This window comes from Arachis hypogaea, chromosome 12, assembly GCF_003086295.3.
Source record: "Arachis hypogaea cultivar Tifrunner chromosome 12, arahy.Tifrunner.gnm2.J5K5, whole genome shotgun sequence".
Lineage (NCBI taxonomy): Eukaryota > Viridiplantae > Streptophyta > Magnoliopsida > Fabales > Fabaceae > Arachis > Arachis hypogaea.
In genome coordinates, this window is record NC_092047.1 from 44,831,440 (window position 1) to 44,858,903 (window position 27,464).

Below are 27,464 nucleotides of genomic sequence, written 5' to 3' on the forward strand. Positions count from 1 at the left end.
CCCTTAAGCGAAAAACAATAAATGTCCTTAATTTGGATCTTTGATTAGCTTAGGCTAGTGAGGGTGTGTATCATTTGGGTATGGTAAACTTGGGACATTGGTTGAGGTAAAAGTGTAATTTTTATTTTTGTTGAAAATATTGGGAATTGGGTACATCTTCATGCACTATATGTAAAACTATATGCATTGATACGTTTGTATATACTTTAGAAAAAAAATGATAAAAAAAACATATATATATATATATATATATATATATATATATATATATAATAGAAAAAAAAAGAGAAAAAGAAATAAAAAAGGGACAAAAATGCCCCAAAGTAAAGTTCAATAAAAAAATCAATGCATATGGAATGTGAATTAAAGAGAATGCATGAGTATGAGAAAAAGTGGGAATCATGGGTAGCTAGGCATTGTGTTAGAATTATATAGGTTGTTATATGTGTTAGGTGAAGAGCTTAGGCTAATCAAAGATACAAATTTCAAGCTCACTTGACCATATGCATCCTTACCTTTACCCTAACCCCATTACAACCTATGAATAAGACCTCATGATGAATGTATGCATGCATTGAATAATTGTTGATTGTTAGATGAAAAATAAATCATGGAAAGCATGATTAGAAGAGAATTGAGTGATCGACCCTATACACTAGAGCGACTAGAGCGGATACACTTCCGATAAGGGTTCGATGCTCAATTCCTTGTTCCCGGCTTTTATGAGCTTTTCTTCATGCAAGTCTACTTGTGCTTTATTTTGGTATTCAAATTGGTAGGATTCATGAATTGTCATATGACCTTTGCCCTACCTGCTTATATATGTTCTTGGAGACTGATTTAATTTTAACCAAGTAGGTAGAATCATTTTGCATTTAGTTGCATTCATATAGATATATGCATGTAGTTTATTTGCATTGAATAAATGTTTATACCCGTTCCTTGTCCTTCTTTATTCTTAGCATGAGGACATGCTTGGTTTAAGTGTGGGAAGATTTGATAAACCCCAATTTTGTGGTTTATCTTGTACTTATTTTGGGGGATTTTATCACCTTTTCTCACATTTATTCAATGAAATAGCATGGTTTTGCAATTCTCCCTTGATTTGTGCTTAAATGTGAAAACATGCTTTTTAGGCCTTAAAATAGCTAAATTTAATTCACTTTAATTCCATTCGATGCCTTGATGTGTTTGTTGAGTGATTTCAGGTTTATAAGGCAAGTATTGGATAGAAGAAGTGAGGAGAAAAGCATGCAAAGTGGGAGAACTCATGAAGAAATGAAGGAACCATAAAGCTGTCAAGCCTGACCTCTTCGCACTCAAACGACCATAACTTGAGCTACAGAGGTCCAAATGAAGCGGTTCTAGTTGCGTTGGAAAGCTAACGTCCGTGGCTTCGAAATGGTATAAATTTTGCCATATATTGCTTCACGCTCAGGGGCGCGCACGCGCCATGTACGCGTGCGCGCCGATTCTGCCCGTGGGTCCACTTTAATGAAATCGCCCCCAGTGATTTTGCAGCTCATTTTGGGCCTAATCCAACCCATTTCTGATGCTATTGAACCCAGGGATTGAAGGGGAAATGAAAAAAAAAAGTAGTCATAGTTTAGTTTTCATCATGTTTTAGGTTAGAATTCTAGAGAGAGAGGCTCTCTCCTCTCTCTAGATTTTAGGGTAGTTTTAGTTAATTCTTCTTGGATCCAAGTTTTAATTATTGTTTTGATTTAGTTTCTCCTTTTAATTTCTTGTTGTTACATCTCTACTCTTCTGGTTTTTACTTGTCATTTCCTTTATTTTGCCCTTTTTATGTTTATGAACCGTTGTTGAATCTTAACTTGCTTTAATGCAATTTTATGTTTCCATGTCCTTTTAATTGATGATTTGAATTGTTGATTTACTTTTCTACAATTGATAGTTGGTAGATTTATATTTCTTGCACATTTTACTATGCTTTCCATTTGTACCCACCAAGTGTTTGAAAAAATGCTTGGTTGGGCCTTAGAGTAGATTTTGAACATTCTTGGCTTGGAAAGAGTAATTAGGCAATCTTGAGTCATGAAAAACCCAACTCATGTTGGTGATCTAGAGTTGTTAGCTAATATTGTTTCCATTGACGCTAATCTTTTGCTAATTTAATTAGTGAGTTGATTAGGACTTTTGGAATATTGTTTCCATTGACGCTAATCTTTTGCTAATTTAATTAGTGAGTTGATTAGGACTTTTGAATTGAGATTAGCTAGTCTTATTAGACTTTCTCTCATGGAAGATAATATGATACCTTCTTCCAATGTTGGAGGTGACGTAATAAGATAAATTCTTGTTATTATTGTGGTATGATTGATTAATCTTGTTTGACTTTCTCCCTATTTGTTGGAGTTGACTAAATAAGATGAATTAATCATTGCATGACTAGGATAGAAAGCCTATGATCTCAATCTTTGCCATGAATGTCTCTCTTTATTAATTGCTTTCTTTAATTGCTCACTTTACTTTATTGTCATTTAATTTCTTGCCCTCTTATCAATCAAAACCCCCTTACCCCTTCATAGCCAATAATTGAGCATTTTATTGCAATTCCTTGTGAGACGACCCGGAGACTAAATACTCCGGTTAATTTTCATTTGGGGTTTGTTAATTGTGACAACCAAAATTTTTGCATGAAAGGACTATTGTTTGGTTTAGAAACTATACTTTACAACGTGAATTCATTTTTGGAATTCTAGACCACACAAAAGTTCGATCATCACTCACCCAGGGGCTATCAAAAATAGGATAAATAATCCCAGCCTCTAGTAACTTGGTGACCTCTTTCTGCACCACTTCCTTCATGGCTGAATTCAGCCGCCTCTGTGGTTGAACCACTGGCTTAGCATCATCCTCCAATAGGATCTTGTGCATGCATCTAGCTGGGCTTATGCCCTTAAGGTCACCTATGGACCACCCAAGAGTTGTCTTGTGTGTTCTTAGCACTTGAAGTAGTGCTTCCTCTTCCAGTGGATTTAAAGCAGTGCTTATAATCACCGGAAAAGTGTCTCCTTCTCCCAGAAATGCAAATTTCAGGGATGGTGGTAATGGCTTGAGCTCGGGTTTAGGGGGTTTCTCCTCTTCCTGAGGAAGTTTCAGAGGTTCTTTCGATTCCTCTGAATCCTCCAAATCAGGCTGAACATCTTTAAAGATGTCTTCCAGCTCTGATTCAAAACTCGCAGCCATGTTGATCTCTTCTACTAAAGAGTCAATGAGATCAACTTTCATGCAGTCTTTTGGTGTGTCTGGATGCTGCATAGCCTTGACAGCATTCAACTTAAACTCATCCTCATTTACCTCAGGGTTACTTCCCCCTTTTGGACATCAATGGGAGTTCGTCCAGTTGCTAGGAACGGTCTTCCTAGAATGAGAGTAGCACTCTTGTGCTCTTCCATTTCCAGCACTACAAAGTCAGTGGGAAAGGCGAATGGCCCAACCCTGACAATCATGTCCTCAATCACGCTTGATGGGTATTTAATGGAGCCATCAGCAAGTTGGAGACATATCCGGGTTGGTTTAACTTCTTCAGTTAAACCAAGCTTTCTGATAGTGGATGCAGGTATTCGGTTGATGCTTGCCCCAAGATCACATAAAGCTGTCTTGGTGCAATTACCCTCTAATATGCATGGTATTAGAAAGCTCCCGGGATCTTTAAGCTTTTTTGGAAAGCTTTTCAGAATGACTGCACTGTATTCTTCAGTGAGGAGAACTCTTTCAGTTTCTCTCCAATCCTTCTTATGACTCAAGATCTCTTTCATGAACTTGGCATAAGAAGGTATTTGCTCAAGTGCCTCTGCAAACGGAATCTTTATTTCAAGAGTCCTGAGATAATCTGCAAAGCGGGCAAATTACTTATCTTGCTCCTCTTGGCAGAGTTTTTGAGGATAAGGCATCTTGGCTTTGTATTCCTCAACCCTAGTTGCTGCAGGTTTATTTCCTACAAAGGTGGTTGGAGAAGCCTTTTTAGAGGGGTTGTTATCAGCACTTGTGTGTGTCTGATCCCTCACTGGCATTTGAATGCCAGAGTTAGAAGCTGGAGTGGCGTTGGACGCCAACTCCTTACTTGTTCCTGGCATTTGAACGCCAGAACTGAGCTTTCATTGGGCGTTTGACGCCAAATCCTTGCCTGTTTAAACGCCAGAGTTATTCCTCTCTGGGCTCTTACTGTCCTCAGAGGGATTTTGAATAGCAGTTTGTTCATTTCTTGGCTTCCTGTTGTCTTGAAGTGAGGTATTTAATGTTTTCCCACTTCTTAATTGAACTGCTTGGCACTCTTCGGTTATTTGTTTTGATAACTGCTATTTTGTTTGCTTCAATTGTACTTCCATATTTAGATTAGCCATTCTTGTGTCTTGTAGTATCTCCTTGAATTCGGCCAGCTATTTTGTTAAAAAGTCTAATTGCTGATTGAATTCAGTAATTTGTTCTGCAGGACTAAGTTCAGCAGTTACTGTTTTAGCCTCTTCTTTCCTGGAAGATTCACTGCTTAGGTACAGATGCTGATTTCTGGCAACTGTATCAATAAGCTCTTGAGCCTCTTCAATTGTCTTTCTCATGTGCATAGATCCACCAGCTGAGTGGTCTAGAGAAATTTGAGCTTTCTTTGTAAGCCCATAATAGAAGATGTCTAACTGTACCCACTCTGAAAACATTTCAGAGGGGCATTTCCTTAGCATCCCTCTGTATCTCTCCCAAGCATCATAAAGGGATTCATCACCCTCTTGCTTAAAGCCTTGGATGTCCAGCCTTAGCTGTGTCATCCTTTTTGGAGGGAAATATTGATTCAGAAATTTGTCTGATAACTGTTTCCATGTCCTTATGTTTGCTGTGGGTTGGTTATTTAACCACCTTTTAGCTTGATCTTTTACAGCAAATGGAAACAGTAACAGCCTGTATACATCCTGATCTACCTCCTTGTCACGTACTGTGTCAGCAATTTGCAAGAATTGTGCCAGAAACTCAGTAGGTTCTTCTTGTGGAAGACCGGAATACTGGCAGTTTTACTGCACCATGACAATGAGCTGAGGATTTAGCTCAAAACTGCCTGCTTTGATGGAGGGTATACAGATACTACTCCCATATGTAGTAGTAGTGGGATTACCATATGACCCCAGAGTCGTTCTTGACTGTTCATTTCCACTTAGATCCATGATGGATAAAATGGAATTGATATGAATTACAAATTTTTTTTTTTGAAAACCGAAATTAAAATTAAATAAAATAAAATAAAGTAAATGAAAGATTGACTATATTTTAGAAAATTAGAAGAAAAAGAAATAAAAAAAATTGAAAACTAAATTAATTAATTAAAAAGATTTGAAAAAGATGTGGGTGAGAATTTTCGAAAAAAAATGAAGAGGGAGAAATTGGTTAGGAAGTTTTGAAAAAGATATGTCTTAAAATTAAAGATACTTGTAAGAAAATAAAATAAAATAAAATAAAAGATATGAAAAAGATTTGATTTTAAGAATTGAGATTAGAAAAGATAAGATAAGCTAGGTAAGAGAAGATAAGGAATTTAAATTAAAAAGTTTTGAAATTTAAATTTTAAATTTGAAAATTGAAATTTGAAAGTTGAAATTTGAGAATTGAATTTTGAATTTTCCAAAAAGTCAACAATATAAGATAAGGATTTGAAAAAGATTTAAATTTTGAAAATATTTGATTTTTAAATTTGAAAATTAGATTTTGAATTTTAAATTTTGAAATTTGAATTTTGAAATTTTGAAAGTTGAAATTTGAAATTTGAATTAAGATAAGATAAGATTTTGAAAAAGATATGATTTTTTTTTAAAAAGATTTGAATTTGAAATTTTTAAAACTAAGATAATAAAAATTTTAAAATAAAATATGAATTTTTAAAAGAAAAATTCGAAAAATTAATTAAAATAAAGGAAAAAGATATTTTTGAATTCAATGAGGAGAGAGAAAAATAATAAAAAGACACAAAACTTAAAATTTTTAGATCTAATGCTCCTTATTTTCGAAAATTTGGAGGAAAAACACCAAGGAACACCAAACGTAAAAATTTTAAGATCAAAACGCAAGAAAGACTCAAGAACACCTTGAAGATTCACAAGAACACGAAGAACAAAAATTCAAAAACTCAAAGGACTCAAGAACATAAAAAGAAGAACACCAAACTTAAAATTTTTAGAAAACCAAAAATAAATTTTCGAAAATTAAATAAAAACTAACAAGAAAACACCAAACTTAAAGCTTGACATAAGATTTAATCAAAGAAAGATTATTTTTGAAAAGATTTTAGAAAGAAAGATAGCCAATTACCAAGAACATAAGCACAACGCTCTAGCCAATTGAGCTATAAATTTAACGTGTTTTAACAAGGTATTTAATAAATAAATTTTTTTTAAACTAAAAATTCGAAAAAGTACAAGAAAAACAAGAAAAGACACAAAACAAGACAAACCTAAGATCAAACAAGGAAAATAAACAAGAACAACTTGAAGATTAAGAAAGAACAATGAACACTAATTCGAAAATTTTAAAGGAAAATAAAGACATTCAATTGACACCAAACTTAAAATATAAAACTAAACTCAAACAGAGAAATTCAATTATTAGTAAAAAAAATTAAATTTCGAAAAATTATTTTTGAAAAAGAAAATAAGGATTCTAAAATTTAAACAAAAACAATAATAAAAGATTCAAAGACAAATCACAAATTAATAAAGAAAAAAAAAATCTTTTGAAAGATTTTTGAAAAGAACGTAAAAGACTCTGACCCAAAAGACAAAATCTTCCTAATCTAAGCAACAGGATGAACCGTCAGTTGTTCAAACTCGAACAATCCCTGGCAACGGCGCCAAAAACTTGGTGCACGAATTGTGAATCACACTTTTCACAACTCGTACCACTAACCAGCAAGTGCACTGGGTCGTCCAAGTAATACCTTACGTGAGTAAGGGTCGAATCCCACGGAGATTGTTGGCTTGAAGCAATCTATGGTTATCTTGTAATTCTTAGTCAGGATATTAGTTATGATTATCAGTTTGAATTGCGAAAAATAAAAGAGTATGAATTAAATACTTTTTATGCAGTATGGATAATATGTTGGAGTTTTGGAGATGCTTTGCCTTCTGAATCTCTGCTTTCCCCCTGTCTTCTTCTTCACGCACGCAAGGTTCCTCCTATGGCAAGCTGTGTGTTGGTGGGTCACCGTTGTCAATGGCTACCATCCGGCCTCTCAGTGAATATGGTCCAGGTGCGCTGTCACCGCACAGCTAATCATCTGTCGGTTCTCACTCATGTTGGAATAGGATCCATTGATCCTTTTGCGTCTGTCACTATGCCCAACCCTTGTGAGTTTGAAGCTCATCACAGTCATTCAATCCCTGAATCCTACTCGGAATACCACAGACAAGGTTTAGACTTTCTGGATTCTCAAGAATGCTGCCAATGGATTCTATCTTATACCACGAAGATTCTAATTAAGGAAATCCAAGAGATACTCATTCAATCGAAGGTAGAACGGAGGTGGTTGTCAGGCACGCGTTCATAGGTTCAGGATGATGATGAGTGTCACGGATCATCACATCCATCATATTGAAGTGCGAATAAACATCTTAGATAGAAACAAGCGTGTTTGAATAGAAAACAGAAATAGTTGCATTAATTCATCGAAACACAGCAGAGCTCCTCACCCCCAACAATGGAGTTCAGAGACTCATGCCATCAAAGAGTACAAAGTTCAGATCTAAAATATAATGAGTTACAAAATAAATCTCTAAAAGTTGTTTAAATACTAAACTAGTAACCTAGGTTTACAGAAAAATGAGTAAACTAAGATAGATAGTGCAGAAATCCACTTCTGGGGCCCAGTTGGTGTGTGATGGGGCTGAGACTTGAGCTTTACACGTGCCTGGGCTGTTTCCAGAGTTAAACGCCAGGTTGTAACCTATTTCTGGCGTTTAACTCCAACTTGTAACCTGTTTCTGGCGTTTAACGCCAGAATGCAACATGGAACTGGCGTTGAACGCCAGTTTACGTCGTTTATCCTTGAGCAAAGTATGAACTATTATACATTGCTGGAAAGCCCTATGTCTACTTTCCAACGCAATTAAAAACGCGCCATTTGGCCTTTTATAGTTCCAGAAAATCCATTTCGAGTGCAGGGAGGTCAGAATCCAACAGCATCTGCAGTCCTTTTTCAGCCTGAATCAGATTTTTGCTCAGCTCCCTCAATTTCAGCCAGAAAATACCTGAAATCATAGAAAAACACACAAACTCATAGTAAAGTCCAGAAATGTAATTTTTATTTAAAAACTAATAAAAATATAATAAAAAGTGACTAAAACATATTAAAAACTACCTAAAAACAATGCCAAAAAGCGTATAAATTATCCGCTCATGAGAGCTATACTTGCAACGCGACTTTATTGAGAAAATCTTTACCGACGCAACCCCGAGCACCATCACGAAGCTTCCTAGGTCTACCAAAGTTCTGTGGAGATTTGCATTGGCAAGTATCATTGTGATAACAATGGAATCGTCATGCCCCAATTTTATCCCTCGTTCATCTTCCTTTGTGAAGGAAATAGTAGGCAAGTCAAGAATTTCGACCTGTTTTCCAACCTAAAACACTTCTGTTAAATGTCTTTTTCTAGAAGATTTAGTTATTCTTCCTCCGGCGAATCCTCTGGCTATCATGTGGATGTGTCTATCAGAAGTTCGTGGTGGCTGATCTCGTCGACTCCTATCTTCCTCTTCTCTTTTTCTTTTCCCCCAATCGTCATATCTTTCTATCAAGTACCTTCCTAACCGACCTTCTCTGGCAAGTTTTTTTTATTACATTTTTCAATTTGTAACAATAGTTGGTAAAATGCCCATATATCTTATGATATTCACAATATTTCGTCCGATTTCCATCTTTCTTGTTTTTGATGGGGCGAAGAGGTGGAATTTTACAAGTATGGCAGATCTCTCTGTAGATGTCGACAAGAAAAACTCATAGAGGGGTGTAGTTATGGTACCTTTGAGGCTTTTCCAAGTTATACCTACTTTTCTCTTTGTTTCCTTCTCTTTATCCCGAGCTTGATAAGGATAGTTTTGTCTGGGAGAAGGTTCTCTTAGTCAGGCATTTTTCTCCATGTTGATGTACTTTTCTGCTCGCTCTTCTACCTCACTCAGGAAAGTCAGGTGACTCTTCGATATAGATTAGGAGAAAGGTCCTTCTTTGAGACCATTAACTAGCCCCATTATTACTGCTTCTGTGGCAGGTTCTAGATTTTCAAGCAGGCTATGTTGAATCTTTCCATATAAGCTCGGAGGGTTTTTCTGACCTCTTGCTTGACTCCCAAGAGGCTTGGAGCATCCTTCACTTTATATTTCTGGATGAAAAACTGAGTGAGAAACTTTCTTACGAGGTCGTCGAAGCAAGTCACAAACCTGGCTAATAGACTGTCAAACCATTTCATCGCCGCTTTGGTTAGCGTTGTCGGGAAGACTTTGCAACGAGTTACATCTGACGCATCAGCCAAGTACATCTGACTTTTTAAATTGCTTAGGTGGTGTCTTGGGTCATTCATTCCATCATAGAGATTGATGTCGGGACATTTGAAATTTTTAGAAACTTTAGCTTGCATGGTTTCCTCAATGAATGGATCTTCCCCTCCAAAAGGGGTTGATGACAAGTCATCTTAGCCTAGTTTCACTAGCCTTTTTCTTTTATTTTCAATTGATTTATGCACTTTCTTGAGCCATAAGCAAGCCAATTGGGTAGATTTTCATGCTTCCTTTGATTTAATCAACCATAGATGAATTAATGCAATTTCATGAGGTTTTATGCTATAATTGTCACATATTATGAAAGAATAAATATCTTATGATTTTGAGCATAGATTTGATGTGTTTGGTTTATTAATGATAGGTGAAGAAAGCTTGGAGAAAGGTTGAAGCAAGAAGGAATGGCTAGGAGGAAGAGAGGACAAAAAGTTTGAGCAAAAGTTTGCCTCAAACTTTAGCTCAAACTTTAGGAATAAGTGAAAATGAACCAGGGAGCAAAAAGCTGGACCAAAAGTTTGCCTCAAACTTTTGCGCAAACTTTTGGGAAAAAAGCTTGACCAAAAGTTTGCCTCAAACTTTTTGACAAACTTTTGGGAGAAAAGCTTGAGCCAACGTTTGCCTCAAACTTTTTGGCAAACGTTGGCATCACAAATCAACACCCTGGAGAGCAAAAGTTTGCGCCAACGTTTGCCTCAAACTTTTTGGCAAACGTTGGCGCCATGAGTGTGGAAGGGGAGGCTAATGTTTGAGCAAAAGTTTGACCCCAAACTTTAGCTCAAACGTTGGTAGCAGCAAAATGGGGTGGCTGATGTGAAAAGTTTGAGTAAAAGTTTGCCTCAAACTTTTACTCAAACTTTTACTCAAGCTTACATGATTCCAAACCCGGTTCACTTCGGTTCTTCTCCAAACTCCAAGAGCAATCAACCAAGGCCTCTATCAACCCAATTCCATCAAGAGCAAAGGCCCAATTGAAGGCTTGAAGACCATTTGAAGAAAGTGTATAAATAGCATAGGATTTAAGTTTTCGGAGAGCTTTTCTTTTAGTTTTCATAGAGAGTTTTCGGAGAGCTTTTGGTGTGGAGTGAATTTTAATTTCTAAGTCTCGGGGAAGGAGAATTGAATTCCCTTCCTCTTAGATTTCTTGCTTTCAATTTCAATTACAATTATTTTGGATCTTGGGTTGGAGAATTGAAGGAATTATGTTTCAATCTCATCCTGAGACCTCTCTGTTTCTTTACTGCACAATTGAATTTAAATTTTTGTTAATTGCTTCTTCATCTACTTTCTCTGCAATTTACATTTCCTTTGCAATTGTTCTTGTTGAATCTAGGAAGGCATTGAGATCTAGACTTGGTTATCTAGTCTCTTGAGTCCTGAGATCTGGATTTCCATTTTCAATTCTCTGTTTACTGCTTTCAAGCTCATTTACCTTTCTGTTTTAGTTCCGATTCAATCTAAGTCATCTTCTACTCTTCTGTTTGTTGCAATTTACTTTTCCTTGTTTAATTTCTGCAAATCCAAGTCCCAATTCCCTTTACAATTCAAGCCATTTACATTTCTTGCACATTAAGATTCTGCAATTTACATTTCTTGCGTTCTAAGTTTCTGCCATTTAATTTCTTGTTCTTTAAGATTCAGCACCTTAAATTTCAGTTCTCTTTAATTTCATGCAAATTACCCATTCCCTTTATTTTTCATGCAATTTAATTTCTGCAAATCACAAATCACTCAACCAAATCTTGATTCGCTTGACTAAATCAACCACTGAACTAAAATTGCTCAATCCTTCAATCCCTGTGGGATCGACCTCACTCCAGTGAGTTATTATTACTTGATGCGACCCGGTGCACTTGCCGGTGAGTTTTGTGTCGGATCGTTTTCCGCACATCAAGTTTTTGGCGCCGTTGCCGGGGATTGATTAGATTGACAATGATTAAGTGAGGTGGTGATCTAGATCTAGCATTTTTATTTTCTGTTTCTTTAATTTTGACTAACCCACTAACTGTTCGAGACTTTGTCTCTACTATCTCTAACTGCACTCAAGTTACAGAGTGCTCTGTTTTAGTTTCTGGTTCTATTTGTGTTTCTGATTTTGTGATAGGAAAAAAGAGCAATGAATCTACACATTTTGATCCTGAAACATTTTGGAGGTTGAGGAAAGAGGCAAGAGATAGAGGGGAGAAATGCTAGGATTCAGAAAATCCCCACTGAGAGTTTCTCACCAGGGGATAAAGTGATATTAAACACCCAACCAATGAAGGTGCCTCCACAATTAGCTGAGTACTATACTATGAACCAGATCCTTCCACATGAATACCTAGAGATCAGCAAAGAGAAGACTGGAAGGAAGTTCACAATAAGAAGAGAAAAGCTGAGGCACTATGATTTTCAGCCTCCATGATCAAAGAATGAAGGATGTCAAGCTAGTGACAATAAAGAAGCGCTTTGTTGGGAGGCAACCCAACCTGAGGTAACTTTCTTTTCATAGCTATTTCAATAAAAAGGTTACTTAGTTTTATCTATATTGCAAGAAGCTAAGTTTGGTGTTGCACACCAAAACAATCTAAGGGAGAATGAAGGATTCTAAGTTTGGTGTTCCACCAAAATTTCATCATAAAACATATTCTCACCTTCTGCATAATGCTAGCTTCAAGCAGTTAGATAAACTAGTCAACTATTTTGCTATTCTTTAGTTTTCAGTTTTGTCACTTTTGAAAAAGAAAAAGAAAAAGAGTTTTACACATGGTTAATCTGATGCATAAGGACCATTGGCAAGGTACTAAGTTTGGTGTTCCCACACCAAAGTAAGTTCAAAAGCCCACAAATAAATCATGCATGCTAACCATTTTTCAAGTGCTTGGGGAACAAGCAACTTTCAATATCATTGCAGAGTGTCATACAAGCTTTTGGAAGGATTAAGCATCATCACCCAAAGAAATGAAAGAGGAATGCTAAAACCAGTAATGAAGATGATGAGGAGGAGGACAGTAAGTAGATTCCAAAAGGTTGTATTGTTCAGTGATTGTTTTATATCAGATACTGCTATGATTGAAAGTGATATAATACCCCTGCTTGTCTGCATAGTATAGTTTCTCTGTAATTCAATAATTAAGGTGCTTGATTATTCACAACACTACACTTTTCACACTTGTTTGCACTCAATACTTCAAAAAAAAATGCATCACATGAAAGTTCTTTGAAAAGAAGGATTGAGGAGTTAAACAATTTCAGGCAAGAAAAAGATTAGGAGAAGTGGCGGTTCTAATTGTATGATTATGTATTGAGGTTGCATGCTTATGAAAACTTGCATGGGAGCTCATAGGCAGGACATGAAGTTCAAAGAAGTATTGTGAAAATCTCAAAAATTTATTGATCCAAGAAGCAGCAAACAAAACAAAAGAAAATAAAAAAAATACAAAAGCAAAAAAGAACATGGCCCAAGGCTCTGAGCATCAATTACTAGGCAGAAAAAGAAAGAAGAAACAAAACTCAAAGAGTTGTTAGCCTAGTAAATGCTTGTGGTTGAGTTGTGTCAAAGAAAGAGGCTTGAGCAAGTAAATCCTCAGGGGTGCTTTAACACCTAATACCTTAAAACCAACTGGTTTAGGAGTATTGATTGAAAGCTTATCTAAAGAGCCGCTTTGAGACATGACACTTAGAGTCGAGGCCAAAGCACAGAAACTATAAGCTGCTTCAAGGTGACTACATATAAAGAGATCTCCATGATACCATTTGGATGAAAATCCTAAGACCTAAGACTCCCAATATGTGAGGACTAGTAAGCACTGAAGCCCTTGTATGAGCATATAATTTAGAGTTCACCTCACTGTTACTTGATCACTTCACTCACAGGACCTGACAAGTTGTTCTTCAATCCGTCTTAATTGAAAGAACCTCTGAGCATAATTAGTTTCCTTGCTTGGGGACAAGCAAGCTTTAAGTTTGGTGTTGTATGACAAGTCATCTTAGCCTAGTTTCACTAGCCTTTTTCTTTTATTTTCAATTGATTTATGCACTTTCTTGAGCCATAAGCAAGCCAATTGGGTAGATTTTCATGCTTCCTTTGATTTAATCAACCATAGATGAATTAATGCAATTTCATGAGGTTTTATGCTATAATTGTCACATATTATGAAAGAATGAATATCTCATGATTTTGAGCATAGCTTTGATGTGTTTGGTTTATTAATGATAGGTGAAGAAAGCTTGGAGAAAGGTTGAAGCAAGAAGGAATGGCTAGGAGGAAGAGAGGACAAAAAATTTGAGCAAAAGTTTGCCTCAAACTTTAGCTCAAACTTTTGGAATAAGTGAAAATGAACCAGGGAGCAAAAAGCTGGACCAAAAGTTTGCCTCAAACTTTTGCGCAAACTTTTGGGAAAAAAGCTTGACCAAAAGTTTGCCTCAAACTTTTTGGCAAACTTTTGGGAGAAAAGCTTGAGCCAACGTTTGCCTCAAACTTTTTGGCAAACGTTGGCATCACAAATCAACACCCTGGAGAGCAAAAGTTTGCGCCAACGTTTGCCTCAAACTTTTTGGCAAACGTTGGCGCCATGAACAACACACCCTGGAGAGCAAAAGTTTGCGCCAACGTTTGCCTCAAACTTTTTGGCAAATGTTGGCGCCATGAGTGTGCAAGGGGAGGCCAATGTTTGAGCAAAAGTTTGACCCCAAACTTTAGCTCAAACGGTTGTAGCAGCAAAATGGGGTGGCTGATGTGAAAAGTTTGAGTAAAAGTTTGCCTCAAACTTTTACTCAAACTTTTACTCAAGCTTACATGATTCCAAACCCGGTTCACTTCGGTTCTTCTCCAAACTCTAAGAGCAATCAACCAAGGCCTCTATCAACCCAATTCCATCAAGAGCAAAGGCCCAATTGAAGGCTTGAAGACCATTTGAAGAAAGTGTATAAATAGCATAGGATTTAAGTTTTCGGAGAGCTTTTCTTTTAGTTTTCATAGAGAGTTTTCGGAGAGCTTTTGGTGTGGAGTGAATTTTAATTTCTAAGTCTCGGGGAAGGAGAATTGAATTCCCTTCCTCTTAGTTTTCTTGCTTTCAATTTCAATTACAATTGTCTTGGATCTTGGGTTGGAGAATTGAAGGAATTCTGTTTCAATCTCATCCTGAGACCTCTCTGTTTCTTTACTGCACAATTGAATTTAAATTTCTGTTAATTGCTTCTTCATCTACTTTCTCTGCAATTTACATTTCCTTTGCAATTGTTCTTGTTGAATCTAGGAAGGCATTGAGATCTAGACTTGGTTATCTAGTCTCTTGAGTCCTGAGATCTGGATTTCCATTTTCAATTCTCTGTTTACTGCTTTCAAGCTCATTTACCTTTCTGTTTTATTTCTGATTCAATCTAAGTCATCTTCTACTCTTCTGTTTGTTGCAATTTACTTTTCCTTGTTTAATTTCTGCAAATCCAAGTCCCAATTCCCTTTACAATTTAAGCCATTTACATTTCTTACACTTTAAGATTCTGCAATTTACATTTCTTGTGTTCTAAGTTTCTGCCATTTAATTTCTTGTTCTTTAAGATTCAGCACCTTAAATTTCAGTTCTCTTTAATTTCATGCAAATTACCCATTCCCTTTATTTTTCATGCAATTTAATTTCTGCAAATCACAAATCACTCAACCAAATCTTGATTCGCTTGACTAAATCAACCACTGAACTAAAATTTCTCAATCCTTCAATCCCTGTGGGATCGACCTCACTCCCGTGAGTTATTATTACTTGATGCGACCCGGTGCACTTGCCGGTGAGTTTTGTGTCGGATCGTTTTCCGCACATCAGGGGTTTCTTCCCATTCTACTCGGTGATTCCGACCTTGAAGGTCGGCCTCTAGTTTTAAAAGCTTTTTCTCTAGTTCTCTTTGTTGTCATACCTCTCTCCTTATATCTCTTTCATATTCTCTTTATTGTTCTATCTCCTACTTGAGTTGTTCCTACTGTCCTCGGTTTTTGTGTTCCAATCCCATGATTTCTATTGGATGCAGATGCTCCTCACTCTCTGGTGGACATATTTCTAAGATGATTCTTCTGGGTTGAGGATTTCTTGACATTCTCTCCCCATGAGGACCACCTGTTCTATCTTGTCGTGGGGGTATTATTATTGCATGATCATCGTTGTAAGGCTCTAGCTCAGATTCGGATGTCATACGTCTATCTTCGAACTGATTATCTGCCACGGTGGGGTGTAGACTTGAAACTGGGTTGCCTTTGGGTCTGGCGTGAGGTCTAGACTCCCTTTTGGGTAGCGTCCAACTTTTACTGGTATCGAGGTGCCGCCGTCCGAGTTCTTTGTGAAGACGTACGGGGTGGTACCTACAAGGGACTCCAATGCTTAAGTTAGCAAGGGTTTAAATAAGTTTTTATTAGATTGTTTTCAAATTATACCTGAATTTGTCAGGGTATTTATAACTACAGATGTAGAGCCAATTAACTACCTTTTGAAGTAGTTCCACCTTTGATGGTGGAATCGTTACTCCCTTTTGTTAGAGAGTTTGTTGAGATCTCCTTTCTAGAGGAGTAAGAGTTAGTTGCTAATTCAAGCGAGTAGGACTATGATGACCTCGTCGTGTCCGACCTCTATGAGGTCGGGTAGGTGTCGATCAAGCCCTCATATGCTAATTGGGCTTTACTTGTCTTGGGTCTGGCTGGGTTTTGGGCAAAGGTATGAATACTTACTATCTTAAAATATGGATTTTTAGCCATACTTACGATACACATGACAACTCTCCATGCTTTTCATATGTAGCTACATCAACGCCATACATATTTTGAGTTCAATACGTGTGTAATTGACAAATATATAATTCCCAATGTTTTTTTCTTCCTCGGTTACTAAATGATCAACTATGCTCGGAATTCGTCAAATTACAGCTAAAAATCCATCCACATGGTTCTATCGTATTTGAATTTCAATTTTCATGTAGCAGTTAATATGTAAGCAATATAATTAATGTTCATATTGAGAGTAGATTTTCTATTTCTTGCAATAAGTCACTAACCACACATCAATAAAAGTTAGATCAAACTAGCTACTAACCTTCTCTTGACCTCTATGGATTATCATCTTCATCTTTGTAGTCCTCTCTATTTCGAGCAATGGAGAAATTAGCCATTTTCATCAATTTAGCTTTCCTCCTCCAACAATTATGTGATCTTCGCGTCTCCCCTTCTGGTATCAGATATTTGATCGGTATGCCACAAAATTATTCCTCTCTCATAGATTTACCATTTGCTACTCTTGGCGTCTGAAGGGGTGGAAAGGAGAGTAGATACGTAAAAGTTGATGAAGGCGAATGATAGTTAGAATAGAGAATTTGATGCCTGAAATATAAAGGGAGCAAAAATGTCATTATATCTAGATGTAATAATAATTAGCCACATTGATAAACCACAATTTTATGGTTTATCTTGTATTGAATTTGGTAGATTTTATCAACTTTTCTCATATTTATTCACTAAAATAGCATGGTTTTATAATTCTCCCTAATTTGTGCTTAAGAGTGAAAACATGCTTTTTAGGCCTTAAAATTGTTCATTTTAATTCACGTTAATTTCATTCGATACCTTGATATGTTTGTAGAGTGATTTTAGGTTTATAGGGCAAGGATTGGATTGAAGAAGTGAAGAGAAAATCATGCAAAGTGGAGAATTCATGAAGAAATAAGGATTTGCAGAATTTATGGCGACACGTACGCGTGAAAGGGAAATTTTCCAGGCAACACGTACGCGGGGGTCACGCGTTCACGTGACAAGCAGCACGTGAATCATTTAAAGGTAACACGCTGGGGCGATTTCTGAGCCCATGCAAGCCTAATCCAATCCATTTCTGATGCTATTGAACCCAAGGATTGAAGGGGGAATGAACCAAGTAGTCATAATTTAGTTTTCATGATATTTTAGGTTAGAATTCTAGAGAGAGATTCTCTCTCTTCTCTCTAGAATTTAGGGTAGTTTAGGTTAAATTGTCTTAGATCTAAGTTTTAATTCTTATTTTTAGTTCAACTCTCTTTATATTTTATTGTTCTATTGTCTTAATCTTCTCAGTTTCTTTTGTTAATTTCTTTATGTTGCCATTTTTACTTTCATGAACCCTTGTTGGATTTTGATTTTCTCTAATGCAATTTGATGTTTTATGGTTCTTTTATGCCTTTCAAGTGTTCGATAAAATGCTTGGTTGGGTTTTAGAGTGGATTTTTGTGTTCTTGGCTTCGGTTAGTAACTTGAAGACTCTTGAGTGATAAAAATCTATTGTTCATTGGTATTTGAAGGTTGCTAATTGGTTGAAGTCCACCAAATCTAATATTTCATTAGAACTTGTGGACTAGAGTTAATTTTGCTCACTTGACTTTCCTTCAATTATTAGAGGATAACTAAGTGAGAGCAAACTACACTTATCATCACAATTGAGGATGATAATGAGGATAGGAATTTCAATTCTCACCCCTTGCTAAGACCTATCTTAGTTATTAGCTTTATTTTCTTGTAATTTACATTTCTTGTTCATCAATAAAAACCCCAAAAATCTCCCATAACTAATAATATGCACACTTCCCTGCAATTCCTTTGAGAGATGACCCAAGATTTAAATACTCTCAGTTTTTATTGGTTTGCTTAAGTGACAAACAAATTAAACCTTGATTCAAGGCTGTTTGTCAGTTTGGAACTATACTTCGACGAGATTATTTTTGTGAAAATTCTAAACCGACGATTTCCCCTCTATCAAGTTTTTGGCATCGTTGCTGGGAAATTGCAAATGTGTGTCTTATTATTGGTTATTGTATATATGTGAATATTGTGGCTTTTGCTTCTTTTCTTGTTTTTGTTACTTTTAGGACTTTATTTGCTTATTTCTTATTAGTGTTTATTTTTATTTTATTTTCCTACTATGAATTCTCATCACTTTGGCTATGAGTTTGGTTCTAACTCTATTATAGGAAATGGGAATTACAATAAAGATATGCATCAAGGATGGAACAATTAAAGGTGGGAGGAGCCTCAAGCTTATGGACAACCTTCATGGCAACAACCTTCCCCAATATACTATGAGCAAGAACCATACCATGATGCATACCAATCCAATGGTTATGGTGAACCTCCTTGTGGTTATCAACCACCACCACCATATGTGGTGTGCGAAATTTGAACTCGCACAACTGAACCAGCAAGTGCACCGGGTTGTCCAAGTAATACCTCAGGTGAGTGAGGGTCGATCCCATGAGGATTCTCTGATTGAGCAAGCAATAGTTATCTTGCTGGACTTAGTCAGACGAATAGAAAAGATGGTTGGTTTGGGAATGCGTAAAAAGAAATAGTAAAGGAAAAGTTACTTCATTGGTGTAGAAACGATGATGAGAAATTAGTTAAGACCTTGAAGATGCTTGTTCTTCTGGATTAATACTTCTTACTGACTACTTTAACAATGAGTGATTCATTCAATGGCAAGGCTGTAAGTGATTAAAGCCAGGGCTAGTGGTCATTAATCTCCTCTTATCCAAATCAAAAGTCAGTGCCAATGGTCATTCAATCTAAATGAGGGTGAACCTTACGTAATTCAATCTCTGGTGATCTTACTCCAAACACCACAGACAAGGTTAGATCTTCTGGATTGGAGAATGATGCTCAGTGTTCTAGCCTTAACGCACAAGAGTCCTCAATTATCCATGACTAACAAGATTTTATGTCACTTATCCCAATTAGCCCAGATAAGTTGTTGGAACCTGTGATGCATTCTCAAGCTGCAGCTCATACTATCCGCTAAGGCTTTGCCAGAGCTCATGTAGAATGAGGCGTCATACTCTCGTTCCACCCCAAATTCATAGAGATGAAGAACGACAATACATCATAGAATGAAATCAAATATATAATAAAGTAGAAAAAAGTAATGATATTAATCCATAGGAATGAGCAGAGCTCCTATCCTTAACCTAGGAGGTTCAGTTACTCATAGCTTACAGAAAAAAAATTGATAATATGGAGAAGATGATAGCTGTCCTTCTGGAGGCGTGTCCCTAGAATGGGTGCCTCTTATTCCTTAAATACTAATCTAATAATAAATGCTAGACCTAAAAAGATATTATTTTTAATTAAAAATTATAAAAAGAAAATAAAATAAGCCTAAGAGGTGCTAAATCCACTTTGGGCCCACTTTGGTCATGTGCTTCGTATGTCTGGCATTTAACTTGGGCTTCTGGGCGTTGAACGCCCATTAGAGGAGTGAGCATGTTGTTTCCTTGCTCCCTATGTGGCGTTGAACTCTAGTCTTGGATGTTCAACGCTGGGCTTGCTCCTCTTTAGACGGTGAACTCCAGTCTTGGGTGTTCAACTTGGAGGCTAGTCCTTTTTATGCGTTGAACTCCAAAGGTGGGCATTCAATGCCCGTTTTGGGTAGTCATTTCCAAAGAAAATATATATATATATATATATATATATATATATATATATATATTGCTGAAAGCCCTGGAAGTTATCTTTCCAACACCATTGAGTGTGGATCAATTGGACCTCTGTAGCTCAAGATATGCTCGTTGGAGTGCACGAAGGTTAGGATTTGACAGCATCTGCTATCCTTTCTTTGTCTCTGAATCAGATTTTCCCAAAACTTGCCAATTTCACCCAAAAAATCACCTAAAATCAGAAGAAAAACACAAAAACTCAAAGTAGCATCCAAAAGGTGAATTTTGCACTAAAACATACTAAAACTTAATAAAATAAATGAAAAACACTAAGAAAATAGTACCAAAAAGGCTATAAAATATCCACTTATCAATATGCCTATGAACCCCCTCCTCAACATTGTTATCATCCTTATTCACAAGCCTCGTCGTGCGCAAAATTAGAACTTGCACAACTTAACTAGCAAGTGCACTGGGTTATCCAAGTAATACCCCAGGTGAGTGAAGGTCAATCCCACGAGGATTGTCGGATTAAGCAAGAAATAACTATCTTGTTTGACTTAGTCAGGCAAATGGTGAAGGATTGTTATATATGTAAACTCATAAGATAGAATAACAAAGAAGGCAATAAAAGGTTGTGTAAGATCAATATGTGAAAACAGTTAAGGTCTCGGAGATGTTTATCTTTCCGGATCAATACTTCTTACTAACTACTTTAATAATGAATGTTTCATTCTATAGCAAACTGTAAGTGATTAAACCCTAATTTCTTAGCGATTTAATCTCCTCAGATCATTATCAAATGCCAGGGTCAGTGGTCATTTAATACGAATTAGAGGGTAAAGTTTAGAAAACTAGTTTGGCACCACAAAAACCTCAATTACCTAGGAGGTGTGTTCTCAAGCTGTAGTTTAGGTGACCTTGGTCAGAGTATCACCAGAACTCATGTAGATAAAGGGTCATACTTTCGTTTCACCCAGTTTCATTAGTATTAAGAATGAGCCACACCCTAGATGGAATCAAATACATATTAAAATAGAAAAGTAATGATATTAATCCATAGAAATAAACAGAGCTCCTAACTTTAACCAAAAGGTTTAGTGCCTCATAACTTCACAAAGGAAACAGAGTTTTGTAAAGTGCGGAAGAAGGAAGATCCTCAACATAAGTGATCTTCTCCTTTAAATACTACTCTCATAATAAATGCTAAACCTAAAAGATATTATTTTTAAAATCAAAATTACAAACAGAAAATAAGATAAGTCCAAGGAGTGCTAAATCCACTTTGGATGCCCAATAGCATGTAAACTGGATAGCAAGTTGGCGTTCAATGCCAGGATAGGCATTGAACGCCCAGAGAGGAGTGCACGTTGATGAATGGAATTTTTGACGGTTTAGAGTTTCACTAATAAAGTCTCGTTGTAAAGTATAGTTTCTAAACCAACAATAATCCTTTCATACAAAAATTTTGTTTGTCACAATACAAACCCTTAATAATCCTAATAACCGAAGTATTCAAACCTCAGGTCATCTCTCAAAGGAATTGCAGGGTAGTGTTCTTGTTATTGGTTATGAGTTTGTGTATTTTGGGGTTTTGGATGAGACATAAGAAAATTAAATGACAATGGAAATGTAAATGATAAAGCGGTCTTGGCAAGGTTTGGTGGTTAAACACCTCTATCCTAATCACTAACCACAATATGAGAATTAGCAAAGATCAATCCCATTAAATCATCCTCTAACTAGTAGTAGAGGAAAGTCAAATGAGTTATATTAACCCAAGTCCATAAGTCCTAACTCTCAACTAATTGAATTAGTGTGAACTAGAGTCAATGGCTCCCAATCATCACTCACTTGGACACTAGTAACTCAAGAGTTCCTAAGTTACCATCCCAAGCCAAGAGCATAAAATTATACTCTAAAATCCAACCAAGTATTTCATCAAACACTTGGAAGGCACAAAAGGAAAGCATAGTAAATTGACAACAAGAATGAAATCTAACAACAATTATTTCAAAGAATCAATCAACCACAATCAAAGAGAACATTATTGACATGAATCACCTCAAATTGAATTGAAAGAAAATAGAATGAACAAGAGTAGATCTATAACAAAGCATGGAAATAAAGTAGAAGGAATTACAACAAAAGAATAGAAGAATGATGAATGCAACAACAAAGAATTGAGATGTAGAAGTAGAAGAGAGCATGAATTAAATCCTAGATCTAAGCTTATTGAACTAAACCTAATCCTAGAGAGAAGTGAGAGCTTCTCTCTCTAAAACTCACTAAAGCTAATCCTAATGTGTGTCTAATGTGAAGTCCTCCCTTCCCCTTCAATCCTTGGTTCCTTTTATCTTTTCTCGCCAAAACCTCAGCTCCAAATGGGGCCAGAACCCTTCAAAATTGCCAGGCACGAGTTTGACTAAAAGAGTCACGTGCGGCCTTCGGCGTGTACGCGTCCATGGAGCATTTCACAATCCACGCGTAGGCGCATAGTGCGCGCGCGTCCATGGGCGTTTTCCAAATCTTTGGCTTTTCATGATTTATCCACTTTGTATGCTTTCCTTTCACTCATTTGATCCTTTTCTAGCCCTTTTCAATCTGAAATCACTAACAAATACATCAAGGCATCTAGTAGAATCAAAGGAAGATAAAAATCATCAAATTAAAGGTCTAAAAAGCATGTTTTCACATCTAAGCACAAATAAGGAGACAATCACAAAATCATGCTATTTCATTGAATAAATGTGAGGAAAGGTTATCAAAATGCTCTAAATTCAACACACGATAAACCCTAAAAATGAGGTTTATCAACCTCCCCACACTTAAACCTTAGTATGTCCTCATGCTAAACCAAGAATGAAGTAAAAGGTATGACATTTATTCAATGGAACTAAGCTATATGCAAACTATCTAAATGCAACTACCTATCATGAATGCAAATGCATGGTCAAAACAATTCAACTTCCAAGATAACATATATAAGCATAAGGGCTAGAGTAATGAAAATCAAAATCCAACCCACAATTGAATTGAATTATCAAAAAATGATTTACAAACTTGCATGAATAGAATGATGGTGGTGAATACATGCAATTGAGCAATCAAACCCTCACCGGATGTGTATCCGCTCTAGTCACTCAAGTGTTTATGGGTTGATTCATTCAATTCTCCCCTAATCATACTTTTTAAGATTTGTTCTTCATCTAACAATCAACAATCATTCAATGCATGCATACAATTATCATGAGATCTTTCTCAAAGGTTGTAATGGGGTTAGGGTCAAGGTAGGATCATGTATGGTTAAGTGGACTATAGTTTGAATCTTTGATGAGCTTAAACTTTCCCACTTAACTTATGACGACCTATACAATTAAGTTCTAGCCTAACTACCCATTTTTCACTTTTTCACATGCTCATGCATTTTCTTTTCTTTTCCCAACACTTATGCATTGATCCTTATTGAACTTCACTTTGGGGCATTTTGTCCCCTTTTTATTTCTTTCTTTTTTTTTTCTATGCATATTTTTTTTCTTTTCTTTTTCTTTTCTTTGTTTTTCTCATTTTTCTTTCTTTCAAAACTATATACAAGAAAATCAATGCATAAGGTTTAACATTTGATTAATACATGAGTATGTACCCAATTCCCAAATATAAAAATACAAAGCACCCTTTTATCCCAACCAATGTCCCAAGTTTCCCACACTTGAATGATACTCACACTCACTAGCCTAAGCTAATCAAAGATCCAAATAAGGACATTTATTATTTTTCGCTTTAGAGCTTGTAATGTGCTAAAATTATGAACAAGTGGGTTAAGTATAGGCTCAAAATTGGCTAACAATGGAAGATAAAAGGTAGGCTATTTGGGTAAGTGAGCTAATGAAACAATGGCCTCAATCATATAAATGCATGAATACAAGGAATAATGGACATAAAGAATCAAGCAAATCAAGGATCACAATCATAGAAAGAGAAAAATTTCACACAAGAAGGAAAATAAGTGGTTATAAGGTATAACCACATCAATAGGCTCAAAACTCACAAGCTTGTGTTCTTAGCTCAAAACTTGATCCACAAAATATGAGTTCATGCAAGTTCATCAAAATTTTCTCAATCAAATGGGGTGGTACCCTATAGATAAATTCTTTGGAAAGATCTCCTTGTTTTGACTAGGCTTATTCTAAATGCAAATGCAATGTTGTGATTGAAAAATTTTAAAAATTCCTTAGTTAATCCCTTTTTCAATCTAAACGGTGTCATATCTAAAAAGGGACAACTAGGTCTCAACAATCCAAAATATTTTTCTAATCACAACCAAAAGCTAAAACAACTATATAAAGCAAAAGTGCATATATAAGGCAAAAAGTGTAAAATCCAACAAACTAAACAAAAGTATCTACAATCCACAATACTAATATGTACAATGATCCAAAAGGTGTAAAATAAAGCAAAATAACATAAACTAGGAGATAATGTTCGAAAATGTTCACCAAATCCACCGACGGCGACGACGGTGACCTCCCCACACTTAAGATGAAGTATCATCCTCGATGCTACAGATCGGGCTCATGGTGAGGGTCAACAGTCGCATCTGGCTCCGGCTGGGGCTCAGTCTGGGGAACTGGCTCCTCGGGAGGCTGCTGAGTATCCTGGGTAGCCTGCGTCTGTGGAGGCGCCTCTTGCTGAGTCGGCTCCCCAACACGCTCCTCCTCGTGCTCTGCCTCATGATCCTCCTCATCGGAGGCAGAAGAGTTGGGAAGAGGGTGTAGCTGAATGCCCTGTGCTGCGAATGCCTGATCCACTCGGTCCAAGCGTCAAATAATACGACACTCACTGCACTCCATGAATCGAAAAAGATGCTGAACCAGAAGATAGGTCAGCTCGGGTGCTGGTAGTGGTAAAGGTGCTACTGTTGCTGAAGAAGAAGAGGGTACTGCCGCTGCTGTAGAAGATGAAGGTCTAGCTGCCTCTACTGCTGCTCTAGCTCGAGAGCGGCACCTGGATGGGAGCTTTTCGTGCACCCACGTACCGCACGGAATAGTAACCTCCTTGTCGTCGTCGTCTCGGGGTGGTGGTGTCACGTCATCGTCCCTCCATGGGGCACCGACTAACTCAATCATCCTGGTGACCAATGTGGGAAATGGTAGTAGGCCACAGATGTGTACTCACCACATGCATCACCTTATCAACCGGGGAAAGTATACCTCATTCCCCTCCATAACACAGCTAATCAGAAGAAGCATATCCATCGGAATCTCAGAAAAATGGGTAGTAGGCAGGACATAGTGGGCGAATATCTGCTGCCAAGTCCTAGCATCTCTAGACAGATAAGCAAATAACATCCCCTTGGGCTTCTTGTTATCAGAATCCATCACCCAAGGGGCGTCCAGTGTGGTAATAACGCACTTCAGTGCCTCATAATCAAAGGTCATAGCATTTATTGCTATCTCTGCCTGCTGGTATGCACACGTGTCACCAGTCCAAGGTAGGCAATGCAATACATCCTCAATAGTAGCCTCAGTAATTAAGATCTGCCTGCCCCGTAGGTGGACTGAATCAAGATTCACTCGAAAGAGGTTGCAGTAAAACTCCTTGACCCATGAAGTGTTTATTTTCCTAAATCCCTATCAACAAAGCCTAAGCCCAATCCCTAAATACGGGTATTAATGGAGCGTCTCAGATCATTAGGAAGGGCCAATTTCTTTTCAATGTTCGGATTTTTCTTTCGATAGGTAGGGAAACGAAGCTCACAGTACAAATTCAGAAATCTGTCTGTGTCAGTGGGTGGTAGCTGCTGATTCTCCTTATCCACTTCATTAAGTGGGTTCTTGGCATAGTTGGCATAAGGAGAGATAGTAGAGGCATGAGGTGCCTTTCTCTTTCTTGAGGTAGTAGCCTTGGCTTTTCCTTTATTCGACATCCTGAAAAATAGATGCAATATGATATAAGCAATTAGCCAAGTAGAGGAATAGCAAGCAAGGTAAGACATGTTCATGAAGTGAGTTAAGAAATGAGAATTCTTAGAATGCAAGTAATCACAAAGTAGAAAAGAAAATAAGGTCACAAACCAAGAATGCAAACATTAAACACATCATGCTTGTTCAATAAGCTCAATGAGCATCATACCCAAAAAGAATGGTTAAAGAGTTAGTTGAAAACTAAAAAGAAAAAATCAGTATGTTAGGCAAGTTAAAAGTTAGAAAAATTAGTTCAAAGGTTAGGGGTGTGACGGTCATTTGCTTAATTAAGAAGAATGCAAAAAATTAAGGATAACAAGCATACTCACAATCATGAGGGAGAAGCAGTCATTGATGATGAAATATGAGATTGCAAAAGAAGCAATTAATTGAAAGTAAGTCATCAATCAATGTCACGGTCATGGATTATGCAATAATTGGTGTTGCCAAGGGTGAAATGCACTTTGTATAACATAAACCAAGTTAGAAACCAATTTGAATCAAGTGAGTTACACAAGTGAAATGCACCAATTATTGTAAAAGAGTGAACCGTGTTCAAGAAAATTGTCAAGTTAAATCAAATGGTGAATGTAGCACAAATCAAAAGGCATTTGATTAACTTGAAAAGTGAAAGCACGTAAAAGTTTGAATGGATATCACGGGGATCAAGAGAAAAGCGGCAATGCCAACCCAAGTAACCTAGGTTTGAACTTAGTAAACTCAATCCAGGCTCAATTTGAGAAGTACCAAGTTCAATCCTAAGTAACAAGTTGAAGAACAATAATTTGAAGAAATTCGGGCAGCATTCCGGCAGTAATTTAGATGTTCTCGGATAGCAAATAGCAGCAAAAAATAGTCATATGAGTTCAACATATCAACCAGGCAAAACAATCAAGGAATTCCTGTGACTTGGCAGCATTAAGCAGGCAAGACAGCAGTGAAACAGAGCATATAAAACAGAGCACACCACTCAGCATTCAGCATGTAACACTCGGACAGATAAACACAAACGGAGCACTTATCAGGCCTAGAATCATCTAACCACATCCTAACTACCTCACAACCTAGAATCAACTAAAACATACATATCTAACTAACCTAGATGAACAATATCAAAGAACTAAACTAACTAACAAAATTGGAAATAGAAAAGAAGAACAGAGTAGGAGGTGGGTAACCTGGAATGCAGAGGCAGAGAGAGCAGGAATTTAAAAATGGAAAAGGGGAAGTAGCGAAACTGTAGTGCTGCCCAGGAATGGTGGTGGCGCAGTGGAGTTCGCAGTGGTTGTTGACGGAGAGGAGGGGGAGTGAGTAGAGGCGTGGCTCAGAGAACAGGGGAGCAAGGAGCAGAGATGGGTTTTGATGAGGGTTGGTGGTTGTGGGTGAGGAGAGAGAGCAGAGAAGAGAGAAAAGAAGAGAGGCTGGAGGAGGGAGGCGGCGGCAGTGGTGTCGCTGGCACAGTGGTGGGTGGTTGCAGGGGTTGGGGTGGCTGTAGAGGTTTGAGAGAATTAGAGGGAAGAGTGAACATTGAAGAGAAGAGGGAGTGAG